This window comes from Coenobita brevimanus, chromosome 50 (genome assembly GCF_032717465.1).
Source record: "Coenobita brevimanus isolate Jiangsu-jjx chromosome 50, ASM3271746v2, whole genome shotgun sequence".
NCBI lineage: Eukaryota > Metazoa > Arthropoda > Malacostraca > Decapoda > Coenobitidae > Coenobita > Coenobita brevimanus.
The window spans coordinates 54387327-54402496 of record NC_137003.1 but is presented as its reverse complement, the minus strand read 5'-3'; the positions used below and the strand labels follow the sequence as shown (position 1 = coordinate 54402496).

Here is a 15170-nt window from a genome sequence, read left to right as displayed (position 1 = left end):
TCTCTCTACCGTATCTATTTGTTCTTCTATTTATGCACCTACCTAACTACATCTATTTACCTACCTCGATTTCTCTCTCTATCTACCTTTTTCTGGATCTACCTATTATTCTGAATATGTTGGTGTTGCTGGGAAGCCGGACTCTTCTGCCGCATTACCGGCAAACTTATTCTCAAGGCGTTACAAGTTATCGCGATGTGGGTCATGCACTCTCTCACCTCTCCCTCTCTCTCTCTCTCTCTCTCGCTCCTCTACCTCTCATTCTAAGGGTACGTCCTGACTGAGAGCGGGTAAGCGGTTGCGAGCGACAGCATGCTGAGGCGGGAAATTTTACGCCACTGTAACTCATATACTGTACTCGGCCGCACTGCTATGCGCGTGCCCGCGAGGGTGCACGTGGGAAGCGATACCACAATTTTTCTTCTTTGAACCTGCGCGGGCAGGACGGACAAGGAAGCTAAATATTGTGGTCTCACTAACACCATCTATATATATATATATATATCGTTCCGTTTCGTTTATAAAGGCTCCAGCAAGCTTCTATGCGTCGGACTTGGCCACCTAATGGCGGCTCTCCAAGCTGCTCGATCTCTGGAACCCTCCCTATTCAAACCCTTATCCTTGTGGCCACACTATGACCTTGTCCCAGTTCTTTTTTCGGTCTGGCTCTCGCAACCCAACCCCCAACGTTCGCACTTCACACTTTCTGCACCCAATAGTCATTTCCCACTCTCTCCACATGTCCATACCATCTCAATCTACCTCTCCTCATCACAACACCAACACACTCCCATCCCATCCCTCCTCTTCTATCACCTATCCTCTCCTCCCCAGGCCTCGCACTCAAGGACGCACTGCACATCCACCTAATCATTGTAATTTCTGTACGTTTGATCCTGCGAATATCCTCTTCCCTTACTGCCCAGGTCTCACAACCATACAGTATTACACCCCTAACACATACTGCATACAAAGATGCCTTAGAACGAGGGGACAGGCCTCTCAACGTCAGGAGAAGCAAGAGCTCCCTGAACTTCTTCCAGCCACTTCTCACTCTAGTGACAAAGCTACAGTAGCTCCTGCCCTACCTCCAGCACATACCATGTCTCCCAAGTAACAAAACTCTTCCACACACTCAAGATACTCACCAGCAATATGAATCCTATCACGCCTGACAATATCCAACAAACCGCACACATGAAATCAGCATTATTTCGCAGTCTACCTCTAATACTAAAACAATCTATATCTCCTATACACCCACTTATCACAAACACTGCACAAGATGGAATTACTTCTCACGCCCTTGTGGAAAACCGCACATGGCCACTCTCCCTCTTCTTTGACAATACCGCCAGCAACTCTAGATACATGCCACGTTGAGTACACCGCTTCCCGTTCGATCAGCGAAGTTAAGCAACGTTGGGTCTGGTTAGTACTTGGATGGGTGACCGCCTGGGAACACCAGTTGCTGTTGGCATCCCTACGTCAAGTGGGGTTGGTGGAGGATTAGTGCCCCTCCCTGTAAAACAACTAACTCTAAGCCCTTGGCCACCCTGTCTGGGATACATGGCGTCTGGCAATGAATGAAAAAAAAAACTCTAGATACCATCACCTTTGTTTTATCTGAGTTTACTCTCAAGCCCTTGTGTCCCATACCATCTCTCCAATCGGACTGAGCCGGTACAGGTTTATATCCAAGGGGTGGTTGGGGTTTACTGCTCACGTTATGCCACTCAGGGTTGAGTAAGGCTGGTCACTCTCATCTTAAAGGTCACGACCAAATTGCCTAGCCCCGGGCTCCTACGCTCCTCCTGGGGCACCGTAGGACTGAATGATGGTTATATATATATATATATATATATATATATATATATATATATACACACGTTATCCGTGCCAGATCAGATGTGAATCAAAATTGGCACATACCCTGCGTGTGCGTTTGGGAACATGTAATTCGATTCCGGTTTGTATCGATCAAATTTCAAAGGTCACGGGGCACGGTCAAAGTTAGGGGTACGCGGTTACCTCAAGAATACCTGATTCGATCTGACACAAACGGTGGACATAATATTAAGTGAAGGCGATGGGAAAAAATATTCGGCCTTGGTGCCCATTCATCACTTTTCAAAGGTCATAGGTCGAAGGTCAACGACCGGCGTTATTTGATGAATGACTTATCCGACATGAATCAAAATTCGCATATTCTCAGTTTTAACAGAAGTGGTTATATTCTGGAGCCAATGTTTGGGAGTGGGGTCGCTGCGTTCTCTGAGCACTCCCTCTAGCTGCTGTTTACCTTTTTCATGACACGGAGGCTCCCAACACTTTTCAGGCCATTTTACAAAATAATTTATTATGGTATACACACCCACCCTCACACCCAACCACACACACACACACACACACACACACACACACACACACACACACACACACACACACACACTCGAAGATGGCCAGCAAAAGAAAAAATGAAACGCGAGAAAGTCAGGTAAATAATGAATTTGGGGGTAGGGAGCGGGAGAAAATGGTGAGGGGTAGGAAGAGGAGGGAGAGGGAGGGGTAGTAAAAGCGAGGAATGAGAGAGAAGAGGAGAAGGAGAGAGGAGGAGAGGGGATGGAGAGAAGAGGAGAGGGGAAGGAGAGAGGAGGAGAGGGGATGGAGAGAAGAGGAGAGGGGAAGGAGAGAGGAGGAGAGGGGAAGGAGAGAGGAGGAGAGGGGAAGGAGAGGAAGAGGGGAATGAGTGGAAAAGAGGGGAATGAGAGGAAAAGAGGGGAAGGAGAGAGGAGAAGGGGGGAAGAAGAGAGGAGAAAAGGGGAAGGAGAGAGAAGAGGGGAAGGAGAGAGGAGAAGAGGGGAAGGAGAGAGAAGAGGGGAAGGAGAGACGAGAGAAATGAGAAAGAAGAGGGGAATGAGAGATGAGAAGAAAGGAAAAGATCGGACAGCACACCAGAGGAGAGGGAAGAGAAGAGAGTGGGGAGGGAAGGGGAAGGGAGGGGAGGGGAGGGGGTGGTAAGGTGTGGTGTAGTGTGGTGTGGGGTGGGGTGGGTAATGAAGGGGAGGGGAGAGAGCGGGGAAACTGGGGAGATGAGGACATAGGGAAGTTAGGGTGGTTAAGGGGGGAAGTTGGGGAGGAGAGGGGAAGGGAGAGGAAAGAAGTCAAGAGGAAGGAAGGGGAGACGAGGGCGAAGAGAGGGGAGCAAAAAGGTGTCAAGGACGTGGGGAGGAGAGGGGAGATATTTCTGGCCTCTCTCTCTCTCTTCTTTTCTTCTTCCTCTCTTTCCAACTTTCCTTCATCCAGTTTCCATTCCCTATTCCCTCACGTTTCTCTTTTTTTTTTTTTTCTACATCAACTCCCTTTCTCTTTCTTCCATTCCCACTTCACATTTCCCCTCTCGACCTCCCTTCTTCTCACATATTCCTTTTCTTCCCCTCTCTTTCTCCTCTTCTCACCTCACTTTGCCTTTCCCCTCTCCTCTCCTCTCTTCTCTTTTCCCTTCCCTCCCTCATAACCTTCCACCCCCTCCTTCCCTTTCCTCCACCTCACAGAATTATATACCATAGTCAAAATCTTCTCTGGAACAAGCAACCCTCGATATACCATGAAATCTGTTGCTGTTTTCTTTGTCCTTCATACCCTATTCCCTTCTCTCCTTGCCTTCCTTCCTCCTCTTTCCTCCTTCCTTTTCCTCTCCTCCCTATTACATCTTCCTCCCTTCCTTCCCTCTTCCCTCCTCCTCTTCCTTCCTATCACAAACCTCTCTTCCCATTTACCCTTTCCTATAAAATTTCCTTGAGTTTCTTCTCCACTGTATAGTTGTCCCTCTCACTTTTTCCTGCCGGTTCCTGTTGGAGTGACTACAGGGTGGGGAGAAGGAGGAGGGGGGGTAGAACCTTCTTGCTCTGCTATCCTTGTCTTACAGTCACTGGAGGGCTGATACTATGAAGTGAGTCTTTATTATTTAGGCATCATTATCTCAGACTAATAAAATAGATACCACAGTCAACCTACTTTATTACACTGTCTTGAAAGGATAGATATGTCCTCCTCCTCCTCTTCCTCCTCCTCCTTTGCACTCCTTTTTCTCTTTGCTCCTGTCTCCTCAAAAGGATTGCTGATTACTTTCTTATGTACTCCTAAGCCCTATTCCTCACTCTCTCTCTCTCTCTCTCTCTCTCTCTCTTTCCTCCCCTTCCCCTTCCGAAAAATCCTTAATCTCACTCCTTCCTCCCCTTCTACACTGTGTTGCACTTCCACTCAACTCTTCTCTCTCTTTTCTTCTCCCTTGCTTCACTTCTTCTGCCTTCCCTTCTATTCCCCTTCTCTCTCGTTCCCTTCTTTTTCTCCCTGACCTTCCTTCCCATCCTTCCCTTTCCTTCCCCCTCTTCTACCCCTCCTACTCCTTCCTTCCTTTCCTCTCTCCTTCTCGTCCCTTTCTCTCTCTTCTTCCCCCTTCCCTTTCCTTCCCCTCGTGTCTTCCCCTCCTTTCCTTCCTCCATATTTTCTCCCTTCCTTCCTTATCTCCTCCTCTTTTCCCCATCTGCCCTCTCATTTCCCGTATTACCTCTCCTTCACTTCCCTTTCATCCCCTCTTCCTCTATCCATTCTTTCTCTTTCTTCTCTCCCTCCTTACGTGCTACATTCTTCTCTCTCATTCTCTTTCCTTCCTTCTCTCCTTTTAAGCTCCTTCCGTCCTCCCCCTCTCGTCCCCTTCCTTCTATCTCTTCCCCACTTCTTCCCTCCTCCCCTTCCCTCTTTTCCTTCCCGTTCTTTTCCCTCTTTCCTTTCCCCCCACCTTTCCTTCCCTATTTTTTCTCCCCCTTTACCTATTACATTCTTTCCACCCATTCTCTTCCCTTCCTTCTCCAACTCTTCCATCCTCCCCCACTCTTTCCCCTCCTCCCCTTTCCCCTCTCCTTTTTTTCTTCCATCTTTTCTCCACTTCTTCCATTACCTTCCCCTACCCCTCCCCTCCTTTTTCTTCTTCCCCTCCGCTTTTCCCTTCCCCTTCTTCTCTCACCTTCCCTTCCCCCTCGCTTTTCCCCTCCTTCCCTTCCCCCTCTTCTCCCCTTCCCTTCCTCCTCTCCCGAACAAAGCCCGCCACAGGAGGGTTCACTTGTAAGGCCTCCCCCAGAATGGCACAGAAGCCCCACTCTCACCCCTCCCCTCCCCACCTAGCCCTCTATAGCCCTCAAGACCCCAGCCATCCCTACCCCAGCTCCTCCCCAGCCCACCCCACTTCTCCCCAGCCCCATCAACTCCACCCCACCCCATCTCATCCAAGTTCATTCCTCTTCAGCCACACCCCACCTCACCCCAGCCCAGCCCACTGCACCTCAGCTCTTCCTCAGCCCTTCCCTCAGTTTCACCCCAACCCCTCCTCAGTTCCTCCCTAACCCCTCCTCAGATCTTTCTCAACCCCTCCACAGCTCCTTTCTAGCTTCTCCCCACTTTACCCAACCCTAGCTGCACCCTTCGCCTGCCTAGCACCTTCCCAGACATCCTCTATCCTCCCCACCTTACTCTCCCCCTCCCCACCCCAGCGCCTACCCATTCCCCCCCCCCCACAAACCTGACTATTAACCCTGACTCATTCAGGACTCACCTAACAACTCTCTAGCAATAAAAACATAAACAGCCCACACTCTATACTCACCTCCACCACCGCCTGACTCATGTAACAACTTATTACTCACCAAAATTCACCTTTTTATCTATTTTAGCTAACTATTATTCTCTGTCTACTCACCTAACCACCATTCATTAACACTAACAATACCCAACATTTTCTCTTCACCTGGAACACCGTTTGCCTCATCTAACAACCTCCTAACGCAACTCAACGCCTCTCAACACTCCTTTTTAACTATGACTCATTATTAACTCACCAAGCAACCATTCATTAACACTAACTCACATTCTCTTTCCATCTACATTCATCTGTATTCACGTATTCTCGACTCATCTAACAACCCGATCAAAGCACATTTTTTTTCTATTTTTTTATGTGACCCGCTTCAATCCGATAATATATTCCTTTATTTCCTTCTTGGCACCATGATACGATTTTACTCAGCCCGGGACAAGCCCCTAATTCCTCCAGTTTCAAAAGTTGTTCCTAGATGAATAAAATCGTCTGCTGGTAGGAATAATAGAACAGAAAATACGGCATCGGGGTAGAAGGGTAGCTACGGACTAGTGCTTTTACTCATCCAACAATTTTTCAACATCGCTAACATCATTCAGTCCTCGAAAATCCACCTAGACTTACTTCTACACGGCAAGTTTTATTTTATTTTTTTAATCAACACACACACCTTTTTATTTACCTGTGACTTACTACTGACTCAATTAACAGCCATGAACAAACAATGATAACATTCTATATTTTGCATTCAGTAAGATGCATTAAAAAATCTTATAGTAACTTTCCAGGAATCACATAAATAACCTGCCTTTTCATTTAACTTTCCAGGAACCACATAAATAACCTGCCTTTTCATTTAACTTTCCAGGAACCACATAAATAACCTGCCTTTTCATTTAACTTTCCAGGAACCACATAAATAGCCTGCCTTTTCATTTAACTTTCCAGGAACCACATAAATAACCTGCCTTTTCATTTAAACACAATTCATCACCGACCCAGATAACGACCATGTACTAATTACAACAAATAAAACAATATATCACTCTTTACTCATTACAAAAATAGTTTATTCTTTGTATACGAGTAACTTTGACTCCCCACAAAAGATCGACCAAACATAGCGTATTAATTACATGTTTCCTAAGTTTTAACCCCATACTCGTAGATCAAACACACACACACACACACACACACACACACACACACACACACACACACACAGAGGCGAAAAAGGTGAAATGTGCTTAAACTTTCAAATGTCTGCTCACTTATGACATCAGCACAACTTACGTAAACAAAATCCCGGAAAGAGACTCGTTCCTTGCACCCACGAAGGAGACAACGTAAATAACTGGCCAACTTCCGCCATACTGGATCCAACTACAATCACTTCACTTAACTATTCTCTCTTTGAAAATTTCTTACAAGCAATAATAATAAACAGGAAAGCCAGACTTGATTTTACGAACATGTGTGGGTTTAAAGAATATATAAAAATCGTGCGGAAGTCTGGGTAATGTGGCTACACTTTGAAACAAAATGGCGGAGATGACCAATTTTCGCTCACCTGGCTAGCCTCGGAGCCTCAATTTCCAGCGCCCGCCTTACCTGTGGAAGAAAGGAGGAAAATAGGTTAGCAAAGGACAATAGCGTTAGAGAGAGAGAGAGAGAGAGAGAGAGAGAGAGAGAGAGAGAATAATGATAAAGTAGGGCAGATATCATAAAAATAACTGAAAAAAAAATAATTATGGACAGATACACTCACTCAAAATCACAGACAGTGAGAGAAGAGCAGATAATCCACACACACACACACACACACACACACACACAGCAACACAGCCTACTTCCAAATGAACTACCCCAGGCTTACACACAAAAGTCCTTCCACGCCTATACCCCTGCGTGAAGCACTGGGTAGGGGCGGGCCTCTTCCCCAGCAGCATAAAGTGCACTCCGTGGCCTTATGGATGAGCTACCCTTTAGGATTCGTAAAACCTACGTAAGGCGCGTGTATGCCGGTCGCTACAATATAAATAAACAAATTAATAATACAATAATAATAATAATAATAATTGCCTTCAAAAAGATCTCCCATGTAATATCTCACTTACCCAATGGTTTCTGGTGGCAAAATAACAGCATAAATAATAACAAAAAACTAATTTGCATAATATTGTTGCGTATGCAAATGAAGCACTTGATCTGTTTAGTGGAAATGCTCCTGTTTACTGTTGCTGCTGCTCTTTTTGCTGTTGACTGAACTGCTGCTGCTGCTGCTGCTTACTGTTGACTAATTACCCGTCCCCGTATTGTTTTCACTCGGTTTGTCTGTCTGATTGTCTGTTACCAACTTTACGCGAAAACTACTGGTGGGATTTTGACTACAATATTTCTGGGGCCAAATTGGGCCAAGGCCCAGGCTGTAGGCCCTTAAAAAAAAAAAAAAAAAAAAAAAAAAAAAAAAAAAAAAACGGGGCCCGGTAAAAATCGTTTTTTCGCCAAAATTCCTTTCAAATTCGCCATATCGACATTAAACCAAAACCTAAAAGTGCATCTTTCAAATCTGCATCCTATAACATGCCTCATTACATCAAAGGGGTCATCCCCCAGTTAGCGGTAGGAGGGTCAGTGTCAAGTGGGTCTGGCCTAAAATTTCAAATGGGCTTAAAATCGCCAATATTCACCCGATTTACTCAAAATTTGATGTGTGACATCTTTGACTAGATATCCTGTTGTGTTTATACGTCAGCACTAAAATGACTGCCGGGGACGGGTTTGCTATGCCTTGGCACCGCTTCTTGTTGCTGTTGCTGTTCTTGCTGGTGACTGAATCGCTGCTGTAGTCGCTGTTGGTGATATTTCTGTTGATACTGCTACCGTTGCAGCTGCTGAATAGACTGTTGCTGTTCCTGATGTACCTGTTACTGTTGTTGATGTTTTCTGTTGCTGTTTTGCTGGACAGTTACTGTTGCTGTTTTGCTGATGATGATGATGAAGCGCAGTTATGAATGATTACTGTTGCTGTTCGGTTGCTGTTGTTGTTGAGGTTGCTGCTACGGCTGATGGTGCTTTAGCAGTGGTAGTAGTAGTAGTAGTACTAGTAGTAGTAGTAGTAGTAGTAGTAGTAGTAGTAGTGGTGGTGGTAGTGGTAGTTGTAATTACGAGCGAGCGAAGAGAGCAAGCACAGCGAAGCGATGTTTACATTCAACTGAGAAATGAGCGGCCCGACACAACCCGGCCCGGCCCGACACGATACGGCCCGACCGTGATGGTATCCAGAGGCTAATTACTTCTGTACTACGTGAGACATAGCAGAGATTCTTTCAGCAGGTAGTAGATATTCAGTAAATTTTGTTTTTAGCTATAGATTTACACATGAGACCAAAGAAGTTCCTTGGAATTCCAGCTTTCCAAGAGACTGTACCAAGGGCTTCAACTGACATCCTCCACTATGAAATCGATTTAAAGTAATTATGAAGGTGAAACACACTAGGTATGAGTTATTTTTCACTCTGATATGTTAACTGCGCAAGCGCGCGTGAATGTGTGTGTGTGTGTGTGTGTGTGTGTGTGTGTGTGTGTGTGTGTGTGTGTGTGTGTGTGTGTGTGTGTGTAACACAACAACAAAATGGCGGAGGGAACAAAATGGCTGACTTTTGATAATCAAATCCGCTATCTCTCTCCCTCTCATCCTTTGCTTTCCTGCCTCTCTCTCTCCCTCTCATCTTTTGCTTTCCTGCGTCTCTCTCTCTCTCTCTCTCTCTCACACACACACACACGTCTTTTACTCCTCTCACTCCCTTCCCACACACACACACACACACACACACACACACGTCTTTTACTCCTCTCACTGCCTTCCACTGTGTCTACTGATTTCTGGCGAGGTGCGAGGATAGCTAAGGTTCTCAAGTGTTTATTTTGCATCTTCTATTCATTCCTATTACCACTACTACCACACCCGGGCCCAAACCTGCAGACTGAGCCACCCCCGTAACACATAAGATACCGTCTGGTGAAGGTTCTAGAGGAGCGCTGCTTACGGATCACCCTGTATTCTCATGATTTTTCCCTCACACTTTCATCATCATTAACACTATCATCATCATCATCTAGAATACAATGACGATTAACACCACTACCTTCACCGTCGTCACCATCATCATCATCATCATCACCAAGAAACAGCAGTGTGGCAAACTATCAACACACCCATTTATTTTTCATTCACATCACTGACAAGTCGCCTCTACTGTATAACAGAATGTGACAGATATACAGACGAGAGAGAAAGAGAGAGAGAGAGAGAGAGAGAGAGAGAATCATCATCATCATCATCATGGTACTGTCACATATCACATACTACAAGCGCCATACACCTTTATTCAACAACAACAACCTCTACTACTACTAACAGCACCATCACCACCACTATCACCACCACCACTACTACCACTACATTTATTTACCAACACAATTACTGCATTAACGCTAATATTTATAACGTTTGATCTAGAAACACCACAAAAATACTCGTCAATAGAATACTTTGCAAAGGCAGCAGTCCCTCCCTCCTCTCTCTCTCTCTCTTTCCCCTCCCATCCCATACAATTCCCCAAACAGACTCTCTCACTAACACCATTATCTTTTTTTCCCCACACAACAAATGAAGCCACACACACACACACACACACACACACACACACACACACACACACACATATACAACCATCCAAGCGTATTGTGAATATTGCAAACATATTCCCTTTATTATTCCCCTATGTATGTGGGTAGGATGGATGGATGGATGGATGGTTGTATGGGCGCTGTAGGGCAGGGTATTATACATTAAGGCCTTTATGTATTATGTATATATTTTTTTTCGTCTGATTTGTGTGCCTGTGTGTTGTGTGGAATGGTTTGCGTGCGTGATGGGGATGAACTGTGTGTGTGTGTGTGTGTGTGTGTGTGTGTGTGTGTGTGTGTGTGTGTGTGTGTGTGTGTGTGTGTGTGTGTGTGTGTGTGTGTGTGTGTGTGTGTGTGTGTGTGTGTGTGTGTGTGTGTGTGTGTGTGTGTGTGTGTGTGTGTGTGTGTCCTTCCTTCACTTTAACTGTACGTAACGCAAATGGGACGGGGGTGAAGGAAGAAGGAAAACGGTAAGGAGGAATATGGGAGAGAACAGGGGAGTGGAGGGAGGAAGGAGGGAGAAAAAGGGGGTGCAAGGTAGAATGAAGGAGAGAGAGGTACCGATTGGGGAGGGAAATTTTGGAGAGGGAACAAGGGAGGGGAGAGAGAGAGAAAGGAGAGAGTGAGACAACAGGGAGAGAATGGAAGGAAGGAGGGAGGGGGGAATCTGGGAGAAAGAACAGATGAGGAAAGGCGCAGGAGGAGGAAGGGGAGAATTAGGGGGAGAGATGGGAGGGGAGAATTTGGGACAGAAGGGGGAGGGGAGGGGGAATTTAGGACACAAGGGAGGGGAGCGAGAATTTGGGACAGAATGGAGGGGAAGGGCAATTTGGGACAGAGAATGCGGGAGGGGAGGGCAGGGGTAATTTGGGAAAGAAAACCAGGGAAGCCAGTGGGGGAGGGGGATTTGGGAGAAAGAACAAGGGAGGGGGCAGGGCGGGGGAGGAGGGAGGGGGGTGGGGGCAAAGAACCAGGTCAGTGTGTGTTGCCATGGATACGCCGAGATAAAACGGAAAAAAAATCAAGCCAAATAAAAAAACACAATCTTTTCCCCTCAGTGCAGGGCGGGGTTGCTTGTATTATTAGAGCTCTCAGCCTCTTCCTGCCCACCAACAATCACATTCCCCCTTTATTCTTGCTGCCTCCAGACGATTTTACTCAACTCTGGAATTATGTCTTGGCCGTAAAGGGGTTGCAAGAGTCGCCCCCGGGTTGAATAATATCGTATGGCAATAAAAAAAAAGAATAATCCCACTTGACTGAAGGAATAACGCAGTCCATCAACCCCTCCGTTCCCTCTCAGCTGAAGAAGATCGTCTGGCGGGGGCAGGAAAAAATATATAAATGAATATAATCAGTCAGGGTCTCACGCCTACCACTCCGGTTACCACTACACGATTTTAGGCTACCACTACACGATTTTAGGCTACCACTATACGATTTTAGGCTACCACTATACGATTTTAGGCTACCACTATACGATTTTAGGCTACCACTATACGATTTTTGGCTACCACTATACGATTTTTGGCTACCACTATACGATTTTAGGCTACTACTATACGATTTTAGGCTACCACTACACGATTTTAGGCTACTACTATACGATTTTAGGCTACCACTACACGATTTTAGGGTACCACTACACAATGTTATTTAGCGGAGGAGAAACTAAACTATCTGGCGTGACATCTTTCGTTACATCGCCTGACTCACGCCCCAGACCCTCATCACACTTTATCCTTTTTATTTTTAGTAATGTGATTGGATTCCTTTACCCAGCACTAAATTATTTCGTTCATACGGTTAATCTATATAGGAAAGACTGCATTTTGAACTTAATGTTACTAATGTACAGAATACAGATGAACTAAAATGAATGTAATCACTAAGTGGGTGACAGCACAGGGCAGAAGTACTTAGCATGACACCCTGAAGACAGATATGCTTCACATGACACGCAAAGTGCTTCACGTGACACCCTCAAGACAAAAGTATTTCACATGACACCCTCAAATTGCTTCACACGACACCCTCGCTAAGAACACCGCTATACCGTATTCTCAGGGTTTCATAGACTGCCATCACCTCTCTCTATCGACTATATTTCAGCATACGGCACGTTGGTATGCTCCTGTATGCTGTGGGTGTAAAGTGTGCCCATTGTAACACTCTCAAGCGCCAAATACGCCAAAGTGTGTTCTGTATACAAACCATGTCTGTATTAGCATTCCCACCCTCCAACACTCACCCTCACTCGCATAAATGTGTATGGCGGAAGCTTTATCATACTAGAGTTGTCGCCACCATGAAAGGGTTAAAGTGGCACTAAAATTCACAGCCAATTCTCAGCCTCCTATATTCACTCTCAGAAGAATAAATTGGTCTGACGTTACTTGGGTAATTAAGGTTTTTCCGGCCAGGTAGAGAACAGTCCGGCGTCTGATGGAACAGAAGGCAGGATATGTCGCGATCATGAGAGGGGCAAAGAAGTACATGAGGCGCAGAAGATAACATTAAGGTGGTATAGGCAAAGAAAAAAGAATCCTTCAAGGCAAAGTACATCGATAAAGAAAAGGCTGTACACACTGCTCTACGTACAAATCTAGCTGTACTAACCATCCTTTTACATTCACCTCCTTGGACGCGAAAAGCAAACCCTCTGTATTACTTAGAGTTACGCTGTAGTTTGTTAGTCCCTTCAATACGATGACGACTTCTGCATTTTAGTGTTGCAACCACCAAGTCGTTTTTTATAACTTTTGTAATGACGGGGTTAATGGGGGTTCTGTGTAACTCCTCAAATTTCAACTCTCTCTAAATCTAAATAAAACGTCTGGTTGTATCGTCTCACATCTGGATAAAATCGTCTGGTGCAATCGTCTCACTGCATCTGAATAAAATCGACTGATGCAATCGTCTTCTTATACCTGAATAAAATCGCCACATGCTAAAATCTCCCTTCATCTGAATAAAATCGTCTGGTGCTATCGTCTTCCTCTATCTGAATAAAAGCCTCTGGTGGTATCAAGTCTCACATCTGAATAAAACCGTCTGGTGCTAGCAAAACAAGAAAAAAAAAATACGTTCAATTCTTGCCCAGTATTGTCCCATACAACACAAACTCTAGTTGATGTCATACCCAAAGGGATATTGGACATGGCTTCAAACTCCCATAGTTCCAGGGGGGTTCCATAAGCTTAATGAACTCGTAGAGCGGTCGCTTGAAAAAATAAAAATACAAAAAAATAAAGAAACACCATCGTAGGGAGTAATTCAAAATCCTTCCCTATTACAACTCGATGTTAATTAGATGGGGCAAAAACACCCTCTCCACCCCGTGTCAGTCGTGGTGTTTTTTAACCTAAGGACGGTGGAAGGTGTCCCAAGAGAGAGCCTGATGTTAGCCAGAGTGGTTTGATTCTAAACAGCGAGGACTGATACACAGAAATATTATCAATCCAGCGAAGCAACATGGTGTTATTTTCGGCAACGCGCCCTATACCGCTGAGCTAGATCCAACTCCCCGTGTGTGTGTGTGTGTGTGTGTGTGTGTGTGTGTGTGTGTGTGTGTGTGTGTGTGTGTGTGTGTGTGTGTGTGTGTGTGTGTGTGTGTGTGTGTGTGTGTGTGTGTGTGTGTGTGTGTGTGTGTGTGTGTGTGTGTGTGTGTGTGTGTGTGTGTGTGTGTGTGTGTGTGTGTGTGTGTGTGTGTGTGTGTGTGTGTGTGTGTGTGTGTGTGTGTGTGTGTGTGTGTGTGTGTGTGTGTGTGTGTGTGTGTGTGTGTGTGTGTGTGTGTGTGTGTGTGTGTGTGTGTGTGTGTGTGTGTGTGTGTGTGTGTGTGTGTGTGTGTGTGTGTGTGTGTGTGTGTGTGTGTGTGTGTGTGTGTGTGTGTGTGTGTGTGTGTGTGTGTGTGTGTGTGTGTGTGTGTGTGTGTGTGTGTGTGTGTGTGTGTGTGTGTGTGTGTGTGTGTGTGTGTGTGTGTGTGTGTGTGTGTGTGTGTGTGTGTGTGTGTGTGTGTGTGTGTGTGTGTGTGTGTGTGTGTGTGTGTGTGTGTGTGTGTGTGTGTGTGTGTGTGTGTGTGTGTGTGTGTGTGTGTGTGTGTGTGTGTGTGTGTGTGTGTGTGTGTGTGTGTGTGTGTGTGTGTGTGTGTGTGTGTGTGTGTGTGTGTGTGTGTGTGTGTGTGTGTGTGTGTGTGTGTGTGTGTGTGTGTGTGTGTGTGTGTGTGTGTGTGTGTGTGTGTGTGTGTGTGTGTGTGTGTGTGTGTGTGTGTGTGTGTGTGTGTGTGTGTGTGTGTGTGTGTGTGTGTGTGTGTGTGTGTGTGTGTGTGTGTGTGTGTGTGTGTGTGTGTGTGTGTGTGTGTGTGTGTGTGTGTGTTTTAACTCCTCCTAGGCTATTTGATGGACTTCAATGAGACTTCCCAGGTGAGTTCGTCAGGTTATTTCGAAGGTCTTCCACTATATACACTTTTCCAACCTCGATTTTTAGGGGGGTCATTTCCCCTCACTGAATTCAGAATTCTCAGAAACAGTGAAAGGTGGGCAGATATGACTTTGATATCCTAGTGCATGATGTGCAATGGATTCTCCTATGTATGCGATATTTGGGGAGCGTGACCCCCCCACCCCCACCCCAAATGATTCCTGGGGAGTCAGCCCCCCCTTCTATAATAAATAAAAAAAAAAAAAAAAGAGAGAGAAAGTGAGCACATGAATTTCAGCTCAAAAGGCATACATATCGCAGGCCTGGGTATGCAGATTTCCATGTTGTCTCCGAATGCACAGGAAAAAACTGCACGTCCACTTTATACTCACATAAGGAAATGCTG

General features: G+C 45.6%; 1 protein-coding gene and 1 pseudogene across 1 annotated transcript in view; one reads left to right on the top strand and one right to left on the bottom strand.

The window, feature by feature from the left end:
* Window positions 1-15170, bottom strand: part of LOC145399799 (uncharacterized) — a 301841-nt gene that overhangs the window by 111703 nt on the left and 174968 nt on the right. The gene's annotated exons all lie outside the window — the stretch shown is intronic.
* On the top strand, window positions 1362-1480 carry LOC145399891 (5S ribosomal RNA; annotated as a pseudogene).